We start from the raw sequence: 13,445 nt of genomic DNA, 5'->3' as shown, positions 1-13,445 counted from the left end.
TCCTGCCATAACACGTTACTTTAATACTTCAAATAACTCAAATAATATTTCAAGTCTCGCTTTAATTGGTTGTTATTTTGAGGGAACTTCCGTTCTTTTTCTGCACTTTCTGTTTGAAGTCTCCTAACTCCCACAGAGGGACCGACTAGGACGGAGAGTTTTCTTCAAGAGAAATGAAAGTCTAACAGCAGCTATCTCTTCTTTTATTGTCCTAGTTTTATTTGATTCTGTCTTCAAGTCTATTTGTCTTCCCGACCCGTTCTTTATTCCCCTCAACAGTGTTTCTTTTCTTATGGAGAACTTACCCCTGCTCAAGTCACTGGCCTGGCAGTGTCACTTTGAGGTTGAACAGCTGTGAGACAAAAAGGTTGAAAATGGCAGAGAAGAGACAAAAAAGAGACGAGGGAAAGAAGTGAGAACGCTGAAGAGTTGCTTCAGAGGAGATGAAAAGTGATGCACTGGTTCAGAGGGTGTGGAGGCTGGGAGATGGCTCTGTGATGCTAAGACTGTGTGTGTGTGTGTGTGTGTGTGTGTGTGTGTGTGTGTGTGTGTGTGTGTGTGTGTGTGTGTGTGTGTGTGTGTGTGTGTGTGTGTGTGTGTGTGTGTGTGTGTGTGTGTGTGTGTGTGTGTGTGTGTGTGTGTGTGTGTGTGTGTGTGTGTGTGTGTGTGTGTGTGTGTTACTAGGAGACGGTGTGTACCCAGCATATGCTTCATGGTTTCTCTGCAAGTTTCTTTTTATGATAACGGGACCATGCTAATCAGTGCTGTTTGGGACTGAGAGATATTCATCTCGCCGTGGCTCTAATTATCTCCGTGGTGATTTTCAGCAAGTGGTTGGTTGTGCTGTTTGGTGTGTGGCGTGTTTGTCTGTTCACTGTTTATCTTCTTTTTCCTTGTCTTTGTTGATTAATGAGATTCCAATCAACTGTGTCCGCACAACAGAACCCCCCAAAACAAAGAGCTCCCAGAGGGTTGGGGCGATGTAAAAGGGGAACTTGAGAAGAGAAAAGAGTGGCAAATGAAATAAAGAAGGTCTTTGAGAAAGTCAGAGGGATGGAGATTAGTAGATACAGCTCTTCAATGAAGTGTCACGCCTAAAAGGGAAACAGCCACTTTCACATGAATCCCTGAATGTCTTCAAAAGGCCTTTTGAACGTCAACCCACCCACATGAAGAACATTTATTTACTGATCTTTGTCTGTACAGCCTGAACAATACACCCTGCTTCCAGATCAACTAACCTTCTATTTGTTGGTTTGAGTTGTGCTCATTCAGTTGGAGAAACAATCGACCCATCAGACTTTCAAAGGTGAATGGGATGGACTTCCGGCAACGAGGAATGGAGTAGACGCGTGTTTCTCCAGCTCCCACTACTTTTAACACACAACTAACTTTTAAACCTCTTACCTGTAAACAACGCGGGGATTTTTGTTTAATTGTTTTATTTATTTTACGCATAACGATCAACTTTCCGTTGAAACGGCTAAATGGCTTCGAAAGCAAGCAAAAAGGAGAAGAAAGACGAGGCACCGGCTACTGCCGTAGCTAGCATGGCGTCCTTGGTTAAGCTACTGGAGGAGCACCGAGACGCACTTTCCAAGGAATTTAAATCGGCTTTGACTTCTCTGGAAGCGAAATTAGACTTTGTCCAGGAGACAGTCACAGACCACGGTAACCGCCTGACCTCCCTCGAGGCTAACGCGAATCAGCTCAGCGACAAAATGGAAGAGTTGGAGGCTAAGTGTGCAGCAATGGAAGGAAGCTACAACAAGCTAAAGGCTAAAGCTATAGACCTTGAGTCATGCAGCCGTCGCAATAACATAAGGATAACTGGCTTACCGGAGTCGATTGAGGGTGCACGTCCCACAGACTTTTTTTCGAGACTGCTGGTGGAGCTTCTGGGTGACCAAGTCCTCACTACAGCTCCGGAGCTGGACCGAGCACACAGAGCCCTGACGGCCAAGCAAGGTACCGGGTCAAGATCAAGAGCGGTAATAGCCCGCATCCATCATTTCAGGACGAAAGAGCTGATCGTTCAGGAGGCCCGGAAGCGGCGGGGAAAGCTGTTTTTCCAGGGGAAGCCCGTGGCTATCTTTGAAGACTACTGCCCAGAGATCGTGGAGCAACGCGCGGCGTACCGGGAGGTGATGTCGGCACTTTATCAACGCGGCTTGAGACCATCACTCCTGTATCCAGCGAGGTTACGGATCACAACCAAGGACGGGGGGAAAAAGCATTTCGCATCGGTGGAGGACGCTACATCTTTCCTGAAAACACTGCAGGGTAACGCGGCGGAGTCTTCGACTAAAGAGGAGCAGTGATGGCCAACTTTAATAGCAGGTTTGATCTATGTTTTATGAGCGCCGTTGCGCTTCATACACCACTCCATAACAAGCTAATAAGTCTTATAAAGCTGTGGAGAAGGACTTTTTGACACTCTTTGCTGTTTTTTTTGTTTTTTTCATACTATACATGTCGAGGTACAGTCTTATGCTTTCCCATCACACTACTGTGACTATTTATTTATTCATTTCTGTTATGAATAAACCCCCAGTCACTGTTACTCTATTCGGAGTGATTTGCATTGAGATATGCCACCTATGCTCCATATAGTCGCGAATCCCTCGGCTGTGTGTGTGTCCTGAAAAGAACGTCACATTTTGACCCTCCAAATGCTTAGTTATTCGTTATTACTATTTCGTATTATAATTAATATTGCTGTTTACCATTGTTTATTTGAATCACTTATTTCGTTATCGTTATTATCTAGTTACCATTTTGTTATGTATGTTTTTTGTTTTTGTTTTGTATGTGTGTGTGTGTGTGTGTGTGTGTGTGTGTGTGTGTGTGTGTGTGGGTGTGTGTGTGTGTATGTGTTTGTGTATATGTATGCTTTTATTTTTTTTTCACATCCCCGAGCACTGCTTTTTGTTTAACCTATTCGTGTGTAAGGTTGTTAAAATACATTTAAAGTTGAAAACGCTTTGATTCTGAGGTACCTGTATCAATCTGGGGCTGAGATAGCAAGTGCAGGGAAGTTGATTTGCAGATGGTAAGTTTTGGGGAGAGCTTGCAACTGATTAACACAGTTGCTTTCTGGGGTATGGTTAATTTTATTTTGCTTCTGAGTTCTTTGGAAGCTTCTTTGGGTTTTGGGACAGGGTGGGGAGGTTATAATAATTGCACATTGTTTTTTTTCTCTTTACAATGGTCTGGTTGGGATAGTAAACATAAAATGGTCCACACCAAACCAACCTTATACAAACAGTACTTTTCTCTCCTAACATATTATGAGTCGCTCTCTTAACACTGTGAGTTGGAATGTCAAGGGTCTGAACCACCCAATTAAAAGAAGGAAAGTACTCAATCATCTGAAGCAGTTCAACGCTGATATTATCTTCCTTCAAGAAACACATTTGCGTTCTGCAGACAATGACAGATTTCTGGCATCTTGGGCAGGGCAGCACTTTCATTCTACCTTCCAGGCAAAAGCAAGAGGGGTTTCTATCCTTGTGGCAAGGGGCGTAGTCTTTGAACCACTCGATATTACGGCTGACAAGAACGGTAGATTTGTAATCGTCACTGGGAAATTATTTAACATGAACGTTGTCCTGGCTAACGTATATGCCCCAAATATAGATGACGCTGCCTTCTTTGCACGCCTTTTCTCTAATCTTCCCGACCTGGGCCAGCACTACTTGATACTTGAAGGGGACTTGAACTGCCGGCTGGACCAGGCGCTGGATCGCTCCTCCACCAAGCCAGGTGCATCACCTCCCATGTTCATCATACATATTCTCGAATAGATTATTTTCTCATTGATAATAGACTACTTTCCCAAGTCCGTTCTTGTTCTTACCAGAGTGTTGTTATATCTGACCATGCACCTGTTGTGATGTCACTGGCACTCTCAGGTGTACCGATGCCCACAAGGCACTGGCGTTTTAACTCATCTTTACTGTCTGATGATGAGTTTGTAAAATACTTGAAGGACCACATCACCTTCTTTCTAGAAATGAATAACACATCCGATACCTCTGCTCTCATGGTCTGGGATGCACTTAAAGCTTACCTAAGAGGACAAATAATTTCATTCACCGCTCACAAAAGGCGAAAAGCCCAAAGGGAACGTTCAGACCTGTTATCCAACATTTCAGGAACTGATGCACAATACGCTCTAACCCCGACCCCTGAGCTATATAACACTAAACTGGAACTCAAAACTAAATTTGACCTACTTACTACTCACCAGACTCAAAACATTCTGCTAAAAAACAAAAGTACATTTTATGAGCATGGCGAGAAGGCAGTAAAACTGTTAGCTAACCAGCTTAAAGGACGGAGGTCAAAACAACTAATCACAAGTATTAATACACAAAGTGGCAATGTCACACAAGACCCTACAGAGATAAATACTGCATTCAAGGACTTCTATTCTAATCTGTACTGCTCCCAATTTGATGGGGACGATCCAAGAATCAAGAGTTTTCTCGACTCTCTGCGCATTCCAACTATTCCCCCGGATTTGTCAAAGGCCCTGGAGGTACCTATAACACAAGCAGAAATAACCATAGCTATATCCTCAATGCAATCTGGAAAGTCCCCCGGACCAGATGGGTTTCCCTCCGAATTTTTTAAAAAGTTTTCCACGCTTCTCTCGCCATACTTGACAACCGTTCTGGCCGAATCCTCTCAGCTAGGCTCGCTCCCCCCGTCTCTCAACGAGGCAATAATTACTCTTATATCTAAAAAAGGGAAAGACCCTACTGAATGTGCCTCTTACAGGCCTATCTCATTGCTGAACACAGATGCTAAAATCTTAGCCAAGGTTCTGGCTCGCAGATTGGAAGGTGTCATTCCACTAATAATATCATCCGATCAGACTGGCTTTATGAAAAACCGCTAGTCCTTCTTCAATGTCAGGCGTCTCTTTAATATAATATATTCACCAACTGGAAACGTCCCAGAATGTGTTGTGGCTTTGGATGCGGAAAAGGCGTTTGATAGGGTCGAATGGAGGTATTTATTTACAGTTTTAGAGAAGTTTGGCTTTGGGTCATCACTTATATCTTTGGTTAATCTATTATATGCTTCTCCCACCGCCGCAGTCCAAACAAACGGTACACGCTCGCAACCTTTTGCCCTGGGCCGCGGAACACGCCAAGGTTGCCCATTGAGTCCAATCCTTTTTAATTTGGCTATTGAACCGCTAGCGATTGCTCTCCGCAAAAGTGCAGACGTTGCCGGTATCTCAAGGGGGGGCTCGGTGCATGAGGTGTCTTTGTATGCAGATGACCTTTTGCTATATATTTCAAACCCAACAACCTCTCTGCCAGCAGCAGTATCTCTGCTAGAGCAGTTCGGTTCCATATCTGGTTACAAGCTAAATTTAAACAAAAGTATTCTGTTTCCAATCAATAGTGAAGCACTCCACTTAGACTACAAAGACTCGCCATTTAAACTTGAACGTGAGCAGTTTACTTATCTTGGAGTGACAGTTACACGAAAATTTAAAGATCTGTTTAAGGAAAATGTCATGACCCTATTCGGCCAGGTGAAAACGTTGCTACAGCAGTGTTCTCCTCTCACAATGTCCCTTGCCGGATGTATAAACTCCATCAAAATGAGTATACTCCCGAAATTCACATATCTATTCCAGATGGTGCCAGTGTTCATCCCCAAATCCTTCTTTGTTTCCTTAGATTCCATTTTCTCCTCGTATATATGGCAAAACAAGAAACCGCGAGCTAATAAACTACTACTGCAACGACTCAGGAGGGATGGGGTCATGGGCCTCCCGAACACTCGCCATTATTACTGGGCTGCTAATATTCGCTGCCTCACCTTCTGGCGCCACTTCTACCTTCAACCCAACAGGCCAGCGTGGACATCCTTGGAACTGGAGTCTTGTGGTGATGTCTCACTCCCAGCACTCCTTGGGTCACCACTCAGTCAATTCTCGTCTAAGTCGATAGCTAATCCAGTTGTTCGGCATACCCTGAAAGTGTGGGTCCAGTTTAGGAGGTCTTTTGGTCACAAGGATTTCTCACTTCTGAGCCCTGTGGCTTCCAACCATTTTTTCGTTCCATCGAGACATGACTCCACCTTTCAGGGCTGGCACGGGAAGGGTATCAGTCAATTTAAGGATATGTTTACAAATGGTAATTTCATGTCTTTCGACCAACTTTCAGAGAAATACAATCTACCTAAGACACATTTCTTTCGATATCTACAGGCTAGGCACTATGTGCGGTCTATCTTGCCGTGTTTTCCTAAGGAACCGGATAGTAACCCTGTTGATATGTTCCTCTCCTTTAACCCAATGTCTCCAAAGGCTATGTCAACCCTATACAGAAACATCTCCACGTTGATTCAGGCACCCTTGGTCAGTATTAAGCTGGCTTGGGAACATGACCTGGGGCAGTCCCTGGAGGATGACTTATGGGACAAAATCCTCACATCAATCCATAAATCTTCACTCTGTGCAAGACACTGCCTTATACAGTTTAAGATAGTACATAGGGCGCATTTCTCAAAGGCTAAATTGTCCAGCTTCTTCCCAGATGTGAACCCTACTTGCGATAAATGTAAAATCAATGTTGCTACCCTCTTTCATATGTACTGGCTATGCCCCCGCCTACAGGAATTCTGGGGAGACGTTTTCCTTACCTTGTCCAACATCCTAAATCAAAAACTAGACCCGGACCCCCTGGTAGCTATGTTTGGTACAATCACTGTAGGTGTTCTGCACTTGACACCCTCAGAACGCCGCATGGTTTCCTTTTCCTTGCTTCTGGCCAGACGTGCAGTTCTACTTAAATGGAAGGACGCTGCCCCGCCCACGTGCAACCAATGGCTTCGGGACATAATGTCCTGCCTTAACTTAGAAAAGCTGCGCTTCTCAATCAGAGGCTCTGATGAGAAATTCTGTAAGACCTGGGGTCCCTTTTTGGCTTACTTTAATAAGACCAAAGCAACTTGATGTGGTTACTTGGCCCTTGACATGAAAACAGTGTGACTATTCTAATATACAATAACATATAGTAATTATATTCTCTACTCTGGACAATGTGCTATATAATTAGTTTGATCATCCACTGAAACGGGGAGGGATGGGGAGGGATGGTGAGGGAGGGAGGGGCCACCTCCGGCATAATTATTTGCTCACAATACTTTGCTGATGGTGTTTTCTTTTGTGCTGTTTTTTGTTTTGTTTTTTTTCTATAAAATGTCTTCACTTTTTGTATGTAATACTACATGTTTGCACAACTCACTGCATTGTGATACTGTTTTGGCCCATCTGTGGGATTTCTGTGTTGAACAAGAACATTTATAAAAATATTTTGAAAAGAAAGGTGAATGGGAGCCTCATCTTCTGAGCTACCAAGCAACCAAAATACAACCATGACGAAATATCAACATAACGAACACGTGTGATTAAGATGAATGCAATTTCAAATGTCACAAGTCATTCAACAGGCCCAACTCTTAAATCAGCTATTTCTTTTGATTGTCAAGAAACAAAACATTCAGTGCGACATGAAACTCAACATGCACACATACCTAAACCTGGTTTGGGACAAGTGAGGATCTATACCACTTAAAGGTCCCATGTCATGCTTTTCCGGTTATTACCCGTCCCCTTGTGTGTTATGAAGGTGTTTATGCATGTAAACGGTCTGCAGAGTCAAACCCCTCAAAGTAAACCCTGTAGCGAGCAAAACTCTAACACAGAAAATGCCTCCCAAAAACGCCTCGTTGGAGATACGTCACTGTCCATTGATTCTTCCGGGTACTAGGGGTTTCACCAACTAATCGACTAGTCGACTAGTCGACTACCTTTACCACAAGTCGGCGCTGTAGGCCCTAGTCGACTAGTCGTGAAAAAAATTGAGGTAAACGAGGTACTGCAAAATGCTCCAAAACACGTCCGACATTCTTATGTATGGCAGTACTTCAACAAAGATGTAACCAACTCCACAGTGAAGTGTCAGTTGTGTACAGCTGTACTGAAGTACAATACAAATGCATCTGCTATGCGCAACCATCTGAAGATGAGACACCCGCTGCCGACAGCTAGCACTAGCAGTAATGCTAGCACCAGTGAGCAACGGACCGGCGTCAGCACTGAACAGAGGCAAACGAACAGCAAGAAAACACGGGTCAACAATGATGTGGATGATGAGCTACGGGATTACTGCCAGCGGACACCGCATATCCCCACAATGGATAATCCAGTGGAGTGGTGGGCAGAAAACGTGCACCGCTTCCCCCGCTTTCGAGGAGCTACCTGGCTATTCCAGCCACAAGCACCCCGAGTGAGAGGGTTTTTTCCCTGGCAGGCAACACTGTCACCCGAAAGCGGTCAAGCCTCCTTCCCTCACATGTCAATGCGTTGGTGTTCAAACCAAACCAAAAATATGGAAAGGTGGACGTTATGGTGGAGGACAGCGAATAAAGTGTTGCACACTGGATTTACGTGGCATTTATGTAAACAAGAGTTTTTTGCTGTTGATTTTGGTGAGTCCAGTTACTGTTTGTTATTTACTCAGCCATGTAACACACATTAAAATGCAGTGTTTAATGTTACTGTATGAGTTCCAATATAAAATACAGTTGTACACCTCTCTTTGTGTGTCTTTATTACGACGTAACGACTAGTCGACTAGTCGACTACTATTTTGAAAAATGTGTCGACTAGTAAATATTGGTAGTTGTGAAACCCCTACCGGGTACCGCATGATGTCATGCGTTACCCGGAACCAAATGGACCAATCCGTGGAGCCGTTACGCTACGTCCGCGGAGCCGTTAAGTTAAGCCCCCGCTGATTGGTCCAAATTGACCAATCCACAGACTTCCTCACACACACACTCAGTGCAGGCAGCTCTGCTGATCTCTCCTCCCTGGCTGCAGGCTGATAAAAGACAGTTGGGATCGCGGCAAAATTCTGTCTGCAGACCCATTCTCACAACGTTTATCAACCTTTTTCTTACTCAATATCAAGCCACCCTTATTGTTTTTACTTCGGCTGTGACTTTGTGTGTGCTCAGGGTGAGTTTGGCTGTGTTTCGCTGTCGCTAAACAAGGAAACCACACCTCCACGGAGCTCAGCGCGATTCACAACGTCCCGACCAATCAGAGCACACTGTGCTCACAGGGAGGTTGGGGGCTGGAGCTATTGGAGCTACAACGAGCCGTTAAAGGCAGAGAGTGAAATTCAGTGAATACACGTAGTTTACAGAGATGCTGTATGAGAAACCAATGTGAGTTTGGAAAATTGCACAATATAAATCTATTCTAGTAGACCTCAACAATGGAATTATGATCAGTGGAAATGGCCATGACATGGGACCTTTAATGTATGTATTTAAAAGGTATTGTAGTGCGGTTACAAGTAGGGACCATATGGAATACTTACCTTGGCGAGGTTTTATAGGAATGGCCAACATCTCAGCAAAATTGGCTCTCATCGACATGGAAATTTGTTTATAGGTTGTCTTAAGCAACTATGAAAAAGGTGGATGTGTCAAATCACCCCAAATTGTTCATTGTGCCATGTTTAGTTCTTGTTTACTGTTTAGTTTGTTAGTTTGTTATGTGTTTCATGTTTAGTTAATGGTTTATATTTAGATATGTTTATGTTTAGTCATGTCTGGTTCACGTGTTAAATTGCAGTAACTTATGTCTAGTCATTTGCTGTCTTTCATTGCACTTCCTATTTTATTTAGTTTTTACCTTTCCATATTGTTCGCAGCCCTCAACTTCCGGCCATTGTCTGTTTTCGTGCGAGTGTGCTTTCAGCCTCACCCTGGATTACTGCCAACTGTGTCCTATTAACTATTCTATAAATAGTCCTTGTCTTCCATTGTCCCGTGCCAGCTCACCTTGTTGCATGCCATGTCAAGAGAGCCATCGTTTTCCAATTGATTTTGTATTAAAGTAAATGGCAAAATGGCCAACGCTCGAGAGAGAAAAACGTCACCGATGACCCGTCATGCCTGGCTGTCGAGAGCAGAAGTATTCGTACATGGCTCATTGAGCATGCACATTTGAGTTTCCCCTTAAGACCCGCCTCTGAACCGGAATTGTAGTACCACTGTTTGGCCACTAAAACATTTGCTTGACGTTTCGTTGGGGGAATGCATTTGAGTCCCAATCACTGTGCCATGTTCCCCAACAGGATGCTGTGTGCGGCCATTTACAGTACATTACATCTGAGACACAGATGACAACCAGCTCTCATCCATTACATGGTAAACCAGCACATTCAGCCTGGCTTAGGGTTAAGCATATAGTAGGCTCAATGTAGCTCACTCCCTAAAATAACGCTCTAGTGTACATCATATACTTAAACACAGAGAGTAAAGCCTTGGCTTCTCAGGATACATCCAACAAGATCAGAACTCTACAAACTCTTGATAAGAGAGAGCGAGAGGCATAGAGAGAATTAAGAGAGTGGCTAAAGAGAAGATAACTGAGATTAAAAAGGGTCCCACTGGTTTGATGATTACTCTTATCTCTATTTCAAAGTTATCGTTTCCCATTAGATCAGCGATGATGCTTCTCGTTTCACTGTTGCCAGGAAATACTCCAGTCACAGGACCGGGGGTTCGATCCTCATGTCAGCTCTCTTTTTATGTCCATATATACGCCGGGATCCTGAGTCGAGGCTAATCCTGTCGCTGTGGTCGTGTGTCCTGGATCTTCTATCCTGAGCACTGGATCTGAGTCCTGGCATTCGAGTCGTGGCTGAACCTGTCTCTGCGGTCCTGCCAGACTCTCACCATACTACTTCCTTGATGGCTCCCACAAGATTGCTGACATCCTCGTGGATTCATCTTCTTATTATAGACACATGCATTTCCAAACATTTGGACTACCTATGTTGTAAATGTATTATCTTTTCGATTTACACACGGCATCTATTGCACGTCTGTCCGTCCTGGGAGAGGGATCCCTCCTCTGTTGCTCTCCCTGAGGTTTCTCCCATGTTTCCCCTTTAAACTGTGGGGTTTCTCTGGAAGTTTTTCCTTGTACGATGTGAGGGTCTAAGGACAGAGGGTGTCGTATTGTCATACTGATATTCTGTACGAACTGTGAAGACCACTGAGACAAATGTAACATTTGTGATATTGGGCTATATAAATAAACATTGATTGATTGATTGATTGACTGTCAGCGTCCTAGGACAGCCCGAGGTGTGGGTGAACGAACGGCCAATTGTAAAGCATTTTATCCTTTGAGGTAGAAAACTCTTATATGTATAAGTGCAAGAGAGTTAGCATATCTTTAAAGACACCAGATCTACTGAAAGGATCAGACTTCTTAAACAATAATTCATTTCTGTAATTCAAGTTTGCTGTTATCTCAAACAGCGGACGTAGCCAAGATGATCACCCATTGGTTACTGGACCGCAGGTCGGAAGCCTTGAGTGGCCATCTTGGTATTTGTATAAAAGTCTATGAAGAAATGACCTTACTTCTCACGTGATGTATAACTTCAATAAACCATTTTTATATGGGTTTAAAGAATTAAATTAAACGACCAGTGAAATGTTTAAAGCTTTAAGACGAAATTGCAGACAACACCGTAGTAGCGCAAGGTAGCCCCTGTTGATCGTCCTTTTTACTCCGAATAGAACCATAATTGATACTCTTTTGATAAAGACTTAAAACTACCGCTTCAGACTAACAACACATAGGAAACAAGTTTATTGAAGTATTAAATCAAATGCAAAGTACATTAATATTTTTATTAACTTTCATACAATTAGATGGTTTGCTAGCAGTTGCCTAGCAGGTGTTCTGGACAAATGAAAATGCGTATGGCACATTTTCATTTGTCCAGATCACCTCCCATCACACCCATGTATCCCTGGTGATGTGTTTTTTTAAACTATTGTATGAGTGGCTCTGTTCAAGATCACTTAAATGGTTCCCATCAGCGAGGAGGACAGCTCCGTTATGGGTTTGAATGAATGGCAGACACATTGTAAAGCACTTTGGATAAATTCACTGTATAATAGCCAGAATATTCACAGCATTCACCGCACAATCCTTACGTTGTGTAAATCAGCCATTTGTGGCTTAAAAATGGAAGAAACATTTTGTGTAAGTCCCTCAAGAGATGCACTGTAGTAGGTGTTACTTCATGTTCAATGTACTTAGAACAATGGGAATATGTCTTCACTCATTACATCAGCAATAATAAGACAATATTACTTGTTCCATCTTATTTCATCTATAATCAGTAAATTACTTTAGTGACTTGATGTTTCCCAAATGTATTTGAGAATTTGTGACTAACACACATTGTGTTCAGCATTTCTCATCATCCCCATACAACAGCACACACACCGCGCTCACCCAAACATGCAATACCTCAATTAATAGGAACACACTACATCCCTTATCTCCTGTTCTGTATTATCTCAGGTGGCCAGATTAATGTTTTGTTTTGAATGTATGCACAGCACCTTGCCTAATCCCTCCTATTAGCTTCCAGTCTCCTTGTAAAGGAAAGCTATTACATCGTTAACGATGAGTCATATGAGTCAAATCTTTAAAGTGCAACAATGATCTTTCACAATGAGGTGCGTAAAAAGTTGGACTGACATGAGGTTCTTGTTACGATTGTGCATTGGTAATAAAATACTGTAAAAGATAAAGTGCTGCTGGAGCTGTAAAAAGTAATGGTCCACCATTTCAGGCTTTGTAAAGATTATAGTGTTCACATTTCCAACTAAGGGGCTGTTAGTTTGAACGTTCTTGGCAATAATTCAACTAGGTGTGGTGTCATGCTTTGTGGAAAAGGTAAAGTATGTTGAGGAGCATTTCTTCATAGGTAAAAACAAGCATCATTCATGAAGGATAGCATTACAAACAATTGCTTCAAAGATGGTGACACAGCTGCCATGTTGTTAAAGTCAACTTACTCCAGAGCTCCCAGCAAATGCTTTGCTTGACTGATAATCAGATTACTTATTCTCATTGGTTAAGGCAAAAAGCCCAAAAGGGTAATATTAACCCAATGTCTGGCTGGATGATTGATAACGCTTCAGGAATGGTGAGTGAAGGCGAGTGTCACCATCTGGCAGTGTGTTTCAGGTTTGATGGTTGTGCTTTTATTCATCTACAGGGCCACTAAACCCACCTTCATCTGGAAGCTTCTGATGTGACTGATGACCAAAGGCCATCCAAGATCAAATGTAGATGCAGTAGGGTTTTTAAACAAATGAACCAACTGTTTTTTACATCAGTCAGCAGAAACAGGAACTAGACTGTTGGGGAATATTTAGCTTAGGTATCTAACCTTTAACCCAGTCCATCACTTTCTCCTCTCACTCTCTCCTTCACCATGACATAGGTCTACGGCCTTGGGGTTTTGCTGCTATCTCTCTTAAGGAGGGGCAGCTCTGGATCCTTGTTGTTCATGACAGAGCAA

The sequence above is a fragment of the Notothenia rossii genome (assembly GCF_949606895.1).
Source record: "Notothenia rossii genome assembly, chromosome: 3".
NCBI lineage: Eukaryota > Metazoa > Chordata > Actinopteri > Perciformes > Nototheniidae > Notothenia > Notothenia rossii.
This window is presented reverse-complemented; position numbering follows the sequence as displayed.